Source organism: Salvelinus namaycush, unplaced genomic scaffold (genome assembly GCF_016432855.1).
Source record: "Salvelinus namaycush isolate Seneca unplaced genomic scaffold, SaNama_1.0 Scaffold441, whole genome shotgun sequence".
Lineage (NCBI taxonomy): Eukaryota > Metazoa > Chordata > Actinopteri > Salmoniformes > Salmonidae > Salvelinus > Salvelinus namaycush.
Window position 1 is genome coordinate 179,100 of NW_024061133.1, and position 10,974 is coordinate 190,073.

The window sequence follows — 10,974 nt, forward strand, 5'->3', positions numbered from 1 at the left end:
TTGCTAGCTAGATTACCTAGCTGTACCAACTAGCTTGGCTAGGTAGCAGGTCGTTCGTCTGTCCCTCGTCTCGATGGTGATGACGAATCCGGTGAACCACAATTTGAAAGAAGGATAGTGAGTTAAAAGGATCTGGCTACACTCATACTGTCCCTGACCGTAAAGCAAAAAGCAAATTGAACAAAGAACTTTGGTGTCTCAACACTGTAGTGAACTCCGTCGTTATTCCCCAAGATCACCTCAGACAACTCTGCGCGTAACCGGACAATATGCTTGGCGCCACACCGAACGGGGACGCGGACAGTTCTGTACGGGAACGCGGGAAGTTCCAGAACAGTGGCACAAAATAACTAAACCCAGTCTTTACAGTAGGTTACTTCCTATGCTTCCTGGCTGATGTTTTGGTCACTTTTGAATGCTGGCGGTGCTTTCACTCTAGTGGTAGCATGAGACGGAGTCTACAACCCACACAAGTGGCTCAGGTAGTGCAGTTCATCCAGGATGGCACATCAATGCGAGCTGTGGCAAAAAGGTTTGCTGTGTCTGTCAGCGTAGTGTCCAGAGCATGGAGGCGCTACCAGGAGACAGGCCAGTACATCAGGAGACGTGGAGGAGGCCATAGGAGGGCAACAACCCAGCGGCAGGACCGCTACCTCCGCCTTTGTGCAAGGAGGTGCACTGCCAGAGCCCTGCAAAATGACCTCCAGCATGAAAGGTGCCCATATCAAACGGCCTGCTCCTCAGTCATAGTTCCTAATATTTGCATATTATTATTAGTATTGGATAGAAAACACTCTAAAGTTTCTAAAACTGTTTGAATTATGTCTGTGAGATTATTAACAGAACTCATATTGGCAGGCAAAATCCTGAGTTGAAATCAAAACAGGAAGTCAGAAATCTGAGCCTGTGTGTATTCACCAGAGTCCCTAAAGAAATCCACTTGAGCTATTAATGATGTTGCACTGCCTTGGGGTTCCACTAGATGCCAGCAATCAACATAACTAAGTCTAATGACTCTAATGTGAAGGGGGGTCGAATGAGAAAGAATTTAGTATGAGGTGCCATGCATTCAACACGCGCGTTCACGTGAGAGGCAGCTGTGTTCCATCTCTCAATTGAAGTCGTTTCCGGTTGGAACGTTATTCAAGATGTATGTTAACTACATTCTAAAGATTGATTCAGTACATCGTTTGCCATGTTTCTACTGACTGTAATGGAATGTTTGGACATTTCGTCACGTTATAGTGGTCGCGCTTTGAGACTTTGGTTAGGGTTTTGGTAAACAATTCGAAAGTAGCTAATTTGACATAAATAACGGACATGAACGAACAAATCAAGCATTTATTGTGAACCTGGGATTCATAGGACTACATTCTGATGAGGTTCATCAAAGGTAATGAAACATTTATCATGTATTTTCTGGTTTCTGTTGAGTCCAACATGGTGGCTAATTTGGCTAATCACCTGAGCTCCGTCACAGATTATTGCATGGTTTATTTTTACGTAAAGTTTTTTTGAAATCTGACACAGCAGTTGCATTAAGGAGAGGTATATCTATAATTCCATGTGTATAACTTGTATTATCATCTATATTTATGATGAGTATTTATGTTGAAACGATGGGCTATGCAAAGTCACTTGATGTTTTTGCATTTAGTGAATCTAGTCGCCTCAATGTAAACTCAGATTTTTTGATATAAATATGAATTTAATCAAACAAAACATGCATGTATTGTGTAACATGAAGTCCTATGAGTGTCATCTGATGAAAATAATCGAATGTTAGTGATTCATTTTATCTCTTCTGGTTTTTGTGAAGCTATCTATAGCTGGAAAAAATTGCTATGCTTATTGTGGTTTTGTGGTGACCTAACATAATCGTTTGTAGTGCTTTCGCTGAAAAGCCTATTTGAAATCGGACACTTTGGTGGGATTAACAACAAGATTACCTTTAAAATGATATAATACACATGAATGTCTGAGGAATTTTAATTATGAGATTTCTGTTTTGAATTTGGCGCCCTGCACTTGGACTGGCTGTTGTCATATCGGTCGCGTTACCGGGACTGCAGCCATAAGAAGTAAAATAACTAGTTGACCCTCCTTTGGCAGCAATAACCTCAACCAAACGTCATTTTCGGGTGTTGCGAATCAGACCTGCACAACGGTCGGGAGGAATTTTGGACCATTCCTCTTTACAAAACTGTTTCACTTCAGCAATATTCTTGGGATTTCTGGTGTGAAGCTCTCTCTTGAGGTCATGCCACAGCATCTCAATTGGGTAGAGGTCAGGACTCTGACTGGGCCACTCCGGAAGGTGCATTTTATTCTGTTGAAGCCATTCTGTTGATTTACTTCTGTGTTTGGGGTCGTTGTCCTGTTGCATCATCCAACTTCTGTTGAGCTTCAATTGGCGGACAGATAGCCTTACATTCTCCTGCAAAATGTCTTGATAAACATGGGAATTCATTTTTTCGTTGACGATAGCAAGCTGTCCAGGCCCTGAGGCAGCCCCAAACCATGATGCTCCCTCCACCATACTTTACAGTTGGGATGAGGTTTTGATGTTGGTGTGCTGTGCCTTTTTTTCTCCAAACATAGTGTTGTGTGTTCCTTCCAAACAACTCAACTTTTGTTTAATCTGTCCACAGAATATTTTGCCAATAGCACTGTGGAACATCCAGGTGCTCTTTTGCAATCTTCAGACGTGCAGTAATATTTTTTGGTGGACAGCAGTGGCTTCTTCCGTGGTGTCCTCCCATGAACACCATTCTTGTTTAGTATTTTACGTATCGTAGACTCGTGAAAAGAGGTGTTAGCATGTTCCAAAGATTTCTGTAAGTCTTTAGCTGACACTCTAGGATTCTTCTTAACCTTATTGAGCATTCTGTGAGCAATCCATAAACAATATGTCTTGTGCTTTTGGCAATGATTTATGTCTAATAATTGTGTATAAGAAGTGCCATGTACGTCTGCCTAGTATTTTGTCTTCATTTTGGCAGATTAACTCATGCTTATTTCTGAAGATTAACTCAGGTTTTCAAGCCAGAGGCTAAGGAGTTTGAGCTGTGACAGGAGTTGGACCTGTGGCCGAAAGGTGGCAGGTTCAAATCCTGGGCCGGGCGATGGAAAAAACGGGAGGAATTGATCTGACCACTGGAAAGCTGCTGGGTTCACATCCTCAAAACATTAACCTTTCGTTGATCAGAACTCTAGAGGTTCTTCTTCACTGAACCCAAAAATATATATAACATTTTGTGATTCCATATTTTAACGAAGTGATAGAAGCCTTTTTGGTTCTATAAGGAAAAATATTTTCGGAGAAAGTATAATAAATACGTTTTTCTTTTCATTATTTAATTATTGTCACGTCTTCTCCTGTTCCGCCCCTCCGGCGTACGACGTCACCGGGACACTAACCACCGGTCCTGGGATTCATCATTACGCATACCTGGCATTCATTATTACACACACCTGTTAATCATTATGATTCACACCTGGACTCCATCACCTTCATCGTTTCCTCCCCTTTATAATTGACTCTCTTATGTTCACTCACCAGTTGGTATTATTATTGTGTACCGGCGTGTAGCCCCATGGTATTGTCTTGTTCCTGGTTTTGTTGTTTTATGTAATGTTGCACCTGCCTCCTGACTCACAGCTCAATTATCACAATTATCTACAAGTTGTCCCTTTGGAGCGCAACATCACGTTGTTAAAAAATAATCCTAAATTGGGCATGGCTATAAATTGAAGGGCGCAATAAGTGTTCGATGAACATTGTTTGGCAACGTTGTAGGCAACATTATTGGGAAGGGACTTGATACCTACTATGCCAAAGATATTTAGAGTTGTTAAATGGGTGTGAAGAGTGTGTTGATATAACGGTAACATTGTCAAAATTCTGCTGTAACAACCATCAGAATTGGGTAAAAAAAAATGCATTCCATTATATTAGGCAATAATTAAGAGTAGGCAAAGTGGTCGTGTCATGTGAAAATTCTATCAAATGTCTTACATTGCAACGAGTACAGTCAGGGTGCCGTGGAACCCCTGCAGTACCTCCACAGACCCCGGATTGAGCACCCCTGATTTAGCAGATGCTCTTATCCAGAACGATTTACAGTAAGTGCATTCATCTTAATTAAGATAGCTAGGTGAGACAACTATATAATACAGTCAAATATACAGGATATGAACCTTCCATTCCAGCTAAACATTGGATATACAGTATAGCGTTTTGCAAAAAAAGATTATACACATCTCAAATATATTTAAAACTCTGAGAACAGTAATATTGAAGGTACCCATAAGCAACCATTTCTGATTAAAAAGCAAATGTGATATTTTTGGGAAACAGCATTTTGGAAATAAACTTCATAATTCTTAGACAAAATGTTCATCTCACCTCTTAGCTTTGGTGTCATGTTCCCCAGAGAGACTCATTTTAGAGGCAGGGCCTCCCTCCTCTCTCTCCCCAGAGAGACTCATTTTAGAGGCAGGTCCCTCCTCTCTCTCCCCAGAGAGACTCATTATAGAGGCAGGGCCTCCCTCCTCTCTCTCCCCAGAGAGACTCATTTTAGAGGCAGGGCCTCCCTCCTCTCTCTCCCCAGAGAGACTCATTTTAGAGCACTGACCCCTAAACAGAGATCCAGCATGTTGGTTGTGGTTAACACAGTAATTCTTGAATGTCAATTGTTCTCATTTTTTTATTATCTCTTTGAGAAATAAAACATTTACTAACAGACACATCCAAACAGTCAGGGAATTGAATGCATCACATGAAAATGTACTTGTGACATTTCATCTCCATGGTAACTGTCAATAATAACAAGTCACTGTTTGTTAAGGTAATTCTAGACATTACAGCAGCAACAATAATAATAATAATAATAATAATAAGTCACTGTTTGTTAAGGTAGTTATAGACTGTACAGCAACACAAGGTCATGTCTCACACTTATTTGTATTCACTAACATTAGGATATTTATTGTCTTTCAAGCTGTTATTTTCTAAACGTATCTGAGAATGTAGACAGAAGGGCTAAAACGGACATGATTGATCTGAGGGGGAAATCATTGATTCATTCTGACCCCAACCAACCTCTACTCACTGGACCCTTATTGATCACTCGATTAAGCATGCCTCTCCTTAATGTAAATATGCCTTGTCCATTGCTGTTCTGGTTAGTGTTTATTGGCTTATTTCACTGTAGAGCCTCTAGCCCTGCTCACTATACCATATCCAACCTTTCAGTTCCACCACCCACATATGCGATGACATCACCTGGTTTCAATGATGTTTCTAGAGACAATATCTCTCTCATCATCACTCAATACCTAGGTTTACCTCCACTGTATTCACATCCTACCATACCTTTGTCTGTACATTATTCCTTGAAGCTATTTTATCGCCCCCAGAAACTTCCTTTTACTCTCTGTTCTAGACGCTCTAGACGACCAATTCTCATAGCTTTTAGCCGTACCCTTATCCTACTCCTCCTCTGTTCCTCTGGTGATGTAGAGGTGAATCCAGGCCCTGCAGTACCTGGCTCCACTCCTATTCCCCAGGCGCTCTCTTTTGATGACTTCTGTAACCGTAATAGCCTTGGTTTCATGCATGTTAACATTAGAAGCCTCCTCCCTAAGTTTGTTTTGTTCACTGCTTTAGCACACTCTACCAACCCGGATGTTTTAGCCGTGTCTGAATCCTGGCTTAGGAAGACCACCAAAAACTCTGACATTTTCATCCCCAACTACAAGATTTTCAGACAAGATAGAACGGCCAAAGGGGGCGGTGTTGCAATCTACTGCAAAGATTGCCTGTAGAGTTCTGTTTTACTATCCAGGTCTGTTCCCAAACAATTTGAACTTCTACTTTTAAAAATCCACCTCTCTAAAAACAAATCTCTCACCGTTGCCGCCTGCTATAGACCACCCTCTGCCCCCAGCTGTGCTCTGGACACCATATGTGAACTAGTGCTGCTAGGTGACCTAAACTGGGACATGCTTAACACCCCAGCCATCCTACAATCTAAGCTTGATACCCTCAATCTCACACAAATTATCAATGAACCTACCAGGTACCACCCCAATTCCGTAAACACGGGTACCCTCATAGATATCATCCTAACCAACTTGCCCTCCAAATACACCTCTGCTGTTTTCAACCAAGATCTCAGCGATCACTGCCTCATTGCCTGCATCCGTAATGGGTCAGCGGTCAAACGACCTCCACTCATCACTGTCAAACGCTCCCTGAAACACTTCAGCGAGCAGGCCTTTCTAATCGACCTGGCCGAGGTATCCTGGAAGGATATTGATCTCATCCCGTCAGTAGAGGATGCCTGGATATTTTTTTTTAAATGCCTTCCTCACCATCTTGAATAAGCATGCCCCATTCAAGAAATTTAGAACCAGGAACAGATATAGCCCTTGGTTCTCTCCTGACCTGACTGCCCTTAACCAACAGAAAAACTTCCTATGGCGTTCTGCATTAGCATCGAACAGCCCCCGTGATATGCAGCTTTTCAGGGAAGCTAGAAACCAATATACACAGGCAGTTAGAAAAGCCAAGGCTAGCTTTTTCAAGCAGAAATTTGCTTCCTGCAACACAAACTCAAAAAAGTTCTGGGACACTGTAAAGTCCATGGAGAATAAGAACACCTCCTCCCAGCTTCCAACTGCATTGAAGATAGGAAACACTGTCACCACCGACAAATCCACTATAATTGAGAATTTCAATAAGCATTTTTCTACGGCTGGCCATGCTTTCCACCTGGCTACCCCTACCCCGGTCAACAGCACTGCCCTCCCCTCTGCTACTCACCCAAGCCTTCCCCATTTCTCTTTCTCCCAAATACAGTCAGCTGATGTTCTGAAAGAGCTGCAAAATCTGGACCCTTACAAATCAGCCGGGCTAGATCATCTGGACCCTTTCTTTCTAAAACTATCTGCTGAAATTGTTGCCACCCCTATTACTAGCCTTTTCAACCTCTTTCGTGTCGTCTGAGATTCCCAAAGATTGGAAAGCAGCTGCGGTTATCCCCCTCTTCAAAGGGGGGGACACTCTTGACCCAAACAGCTACAGACCTATATCTATCCTACCCTGCCTTTCTAAGGTCTTCGAAAGCCAAGTCAACAAACAGATTACCGACCATTTCGAATCCCACCATACCTTCTCCGCTATGCAATCTGGTTTCAGAGCTGGTCATGGGTGCACCTCAGCCACGCTCAAGGTCATAAACGATATCTTAACCGCCATCGATAGGAAACAATACTGTGCAGCCGTATTCATTGACCTGGCCAAGGCTTTTGACTCTGTCAATCACCACATCCTCATCGGCAGACTCGACAGCCTTGGATTCTCTAATGATTGCCTCGCCTGGTTCACCAACTACTTCTCTGATCGAGTTCAGTGTGTCAAATCGGAGGGTCTGTTGTCCGGGCCTCTGGCAGTCTCTATGGGGGTGCCACAGGGTTCAATTCTTGGACCGACTCTCTTCTCTGTATACATCAATGATGTCGCTCTTGCTGCTGGTGAGTCTCTGATCCACCTTTACGCAGACGACACTATTCTGTATACTTCTGGCCCTTCTTTTGACACTGTGTTAACAACCCTCCAGGCGAGCTTCAATGCCATACAACTCTCCCTCCGTGGCCTCCAATTGCTCTTAAATACAAGTAAAACTAAATGCATGCTCTTCAACCGATCGCTGCCTGCACCTGCCCGCCTGTCCAACATCACTACTCTGGACGGCTCTGACTTAGAATATGTGGACAACTACAAATACCTAGGTGTCTGGTTAGGCTGTAAACTCTCCTTCCAGACTCATATCAAACATCTCCAATCCAAAGTTAAATCTAGAATTGGCTTCCTATTCCGCAACAAAGCATCCTTCACTCATGCTGCCAAACATACCCTTGTAAAACTGACCATCCTACCAATCCTCGACTTCGGTGATGTCATTTACGAAATAGCCTCCCAAACCCTACTCAATAAATTGGATGCAGTCTATCACAGTGCCATCCGTTTTGTCACCAAAGCCCCATATACTACCCACCACTGCGACCTGTACACTCTCGTTGGCTGGCCCTCGCTTCATACTCGTCGCCAAACCCACTGGCTCCAGGTCATCTACAAGACCCTGCTAGGTAAAGTCCCCCCTTATCTCAGCTCACTGGTCACCATAGCAGCACCTACCTGTAGCACGCGCTCCAGCAGGTATATCTCTCTGGTCACCCCCAAAACCAATTCTTCCTTTGGCCGCCTCTCCTTCCAGTTCTCTGCTGCCAATGACTGGAACGAACTACAAAAATCTCTGAAACTGGAAACACTTATCTCCCTCACTAGCTTTAAGCACCAGCTGTCAGAGCAGCTCATAGATTACTGCACCTGTAAATAGCCCATCTATAATTTAGCCCAAACAACTACCTCTTTACCTACTGTATTTATTTATTTATTTTGCTCCTTTGCACCCCATTAGTTCTATCTTTACTTTGCACTTTCTTCCACTGCAAACCAAACATTCCAGTGTTTTTTTACTTGCTATATTGTATTTACTTCGCCACCATGGCCTTTTTTATATTTTTATTTATTTATTTATATATTTTGTTTGCCTTCACCTCCCTTATCTCACCTCACTTGCTCACATTGTATATAGATTTTTCACTGTATTATTGACTGTATGTTTGTTTTACTCCATGTGTAACTATGTGTTGTTGTATGTGTCGAACTGCTTTGCTTTATCTTGGCCAGGTCGCAATTGTAAATGAGAACGTGTTCTCAATTTGCCTACCTGGTTAAATAAAGGTGAAATAAAAAAATAAAAATTCTGAAAGTTTATTTTCAACAAGTAAGAGATTTTATATAATGTAAAGTAGACTAGGTTATAATGTATAGTAGTGGGTTGTTAGTGATATGTAGATGTTATATTATGTAAAGTAGACTAGGTTATAATGTATAGTAGTGGGTTGTTAGTGATATGTAGGTGTTATATTATGTAAAGTAGACTAGGTTATAATGTATAGTAGAGGTTTGTTAGTGATATGCAGATCAAGGTCTATACCTCGGCTATAACCTACATATCATAGATGACCAGTCTAAACCTGTTCAGATCAGTTCACATAATGTTATAGGTCTATCAGGACAGATAATGTACCGTATGTAGCCTAATCTATAGCCTACATAACATAGATGACCAACCTGTAAAGATCAGATCACAGAGAACATCAGGTTTGTCTCAAACCTACTCTGACTATTTAATGTCTGACGTCGACCTAACATTATAATAGTTTGTAGGTAGCCTAGACCTACAGTACGAGAGTCTGACAGTCTTTCCTACATACCAACACATTTATTCAATGTTACCGAGAAATATGTGTCACAGTTTCAACAGCCATTTTGTAACTGCGTAGGCTACAAACATACTTTTAATTTCATATGAGGAAATCACATAACTTACAGTCACTGGTGCAGCTGCCTGTTTTCTTGCAGATGAAGTAGCTTTCATAGGAAACTCATTCAACCAGCCTAAACAACAGTAAATAAAAGATGTCAAATGGTCAAAAGTGGATCCTGATAGAGTCATATACATTAGGGAGAGGTATATATATCCTGATAGAGCCATATACATTAGAGAGAGGTACATATATCCTAATATAGTCATATACATTAGAGAGAGGTATATATATCCTGATATAGCCATATACATTAGAGAGAGGTATATATATCCTAATATAGTCATATACATTAGAGAGAGGTATATATATCCTTATAGAGCCATATACATTAGAGAGAGGTACATATATCCTAATATAGTCATATACATTAGAGAGAGGTATATATATCCTGATATAGCCATATACATTAGAGAGAGGTATATATATCCTAATATAGTCATATACATTAGAGAAAGGTATATATATATATCCTGATATAGCCATATACATTAGAGAGAGGTATATATATCCTAATATAGTCATATACATTAGAGAGAGGTGTGTATATATATCCTGATATAGTCATATACATTAGAGAGAGGTATATATATCCTGATATAGTCATATACATTAGAGAGAGGTATATTGTTACAGATGTTGGATCTTAATTTGAACCAGTTTGATACAGCAGGAGAATAATCCTGCAGCAACAGGACATTTGCATTATTATGTAGATTACCATCTGGCACATGAAGACTAAAGGACTATGCTGTGGCCCTCACCAACTGGCCATCTGGCCCATAGAGACTAAAGGACTATGCTGTGGCCCTCACCAACTGGCCATCTGGCCCATAGAGACTAAAAGACTATGCTGTGACCCTCACCAACTGGCCACCTGGTCCATAGAGACTAAAGGACTATGCTGTGGCCCTCACCAACTGGCCACCTGGTCCATAGAGACTAAAGGACTATGCTGTGGCCCTCACCAACTGGCCATCTGGCCCATAGAGACTAAAGGACTATGCTGTGGCCCTCACCAACTGGCCATCTGGCCCATAGAGACTAAAGGACTATGCTGTGGCCCTCACCAACTGGCCATCTGGCCCATAGAGACTAAAAGACTATGCTGTGACCCTCACCAACTGGCCATCTGGCCCATAGAGACTAAAGGACTATGCTGTGACCCTCACCAACTGGCCATCTGGCCCATAGAGACTAAAGGACTATGCTGTGGCCCTCACCAACTGGCCATCTGGTCCATAGAGACTAAAGGACTATGCATTCTACGCTGCATCACATCAACCATCTCTGAACTGAACACTAAATAACTGAACTATACTGCATTATCTCTCTGTTCATCTCTCTTAGATATATATATTATTTTATAGCTCTATGCTCACTCTACCTAGTTGTGTATAATGTTGAACGGAAACTTTGTGTAAACTCTTCTGTCTGTATTCTGTCTCTAAATGTTGTCTATCACTAGCAGCACCATATCACCATGTAAAATTATGTGTACATATGTAGGAACTT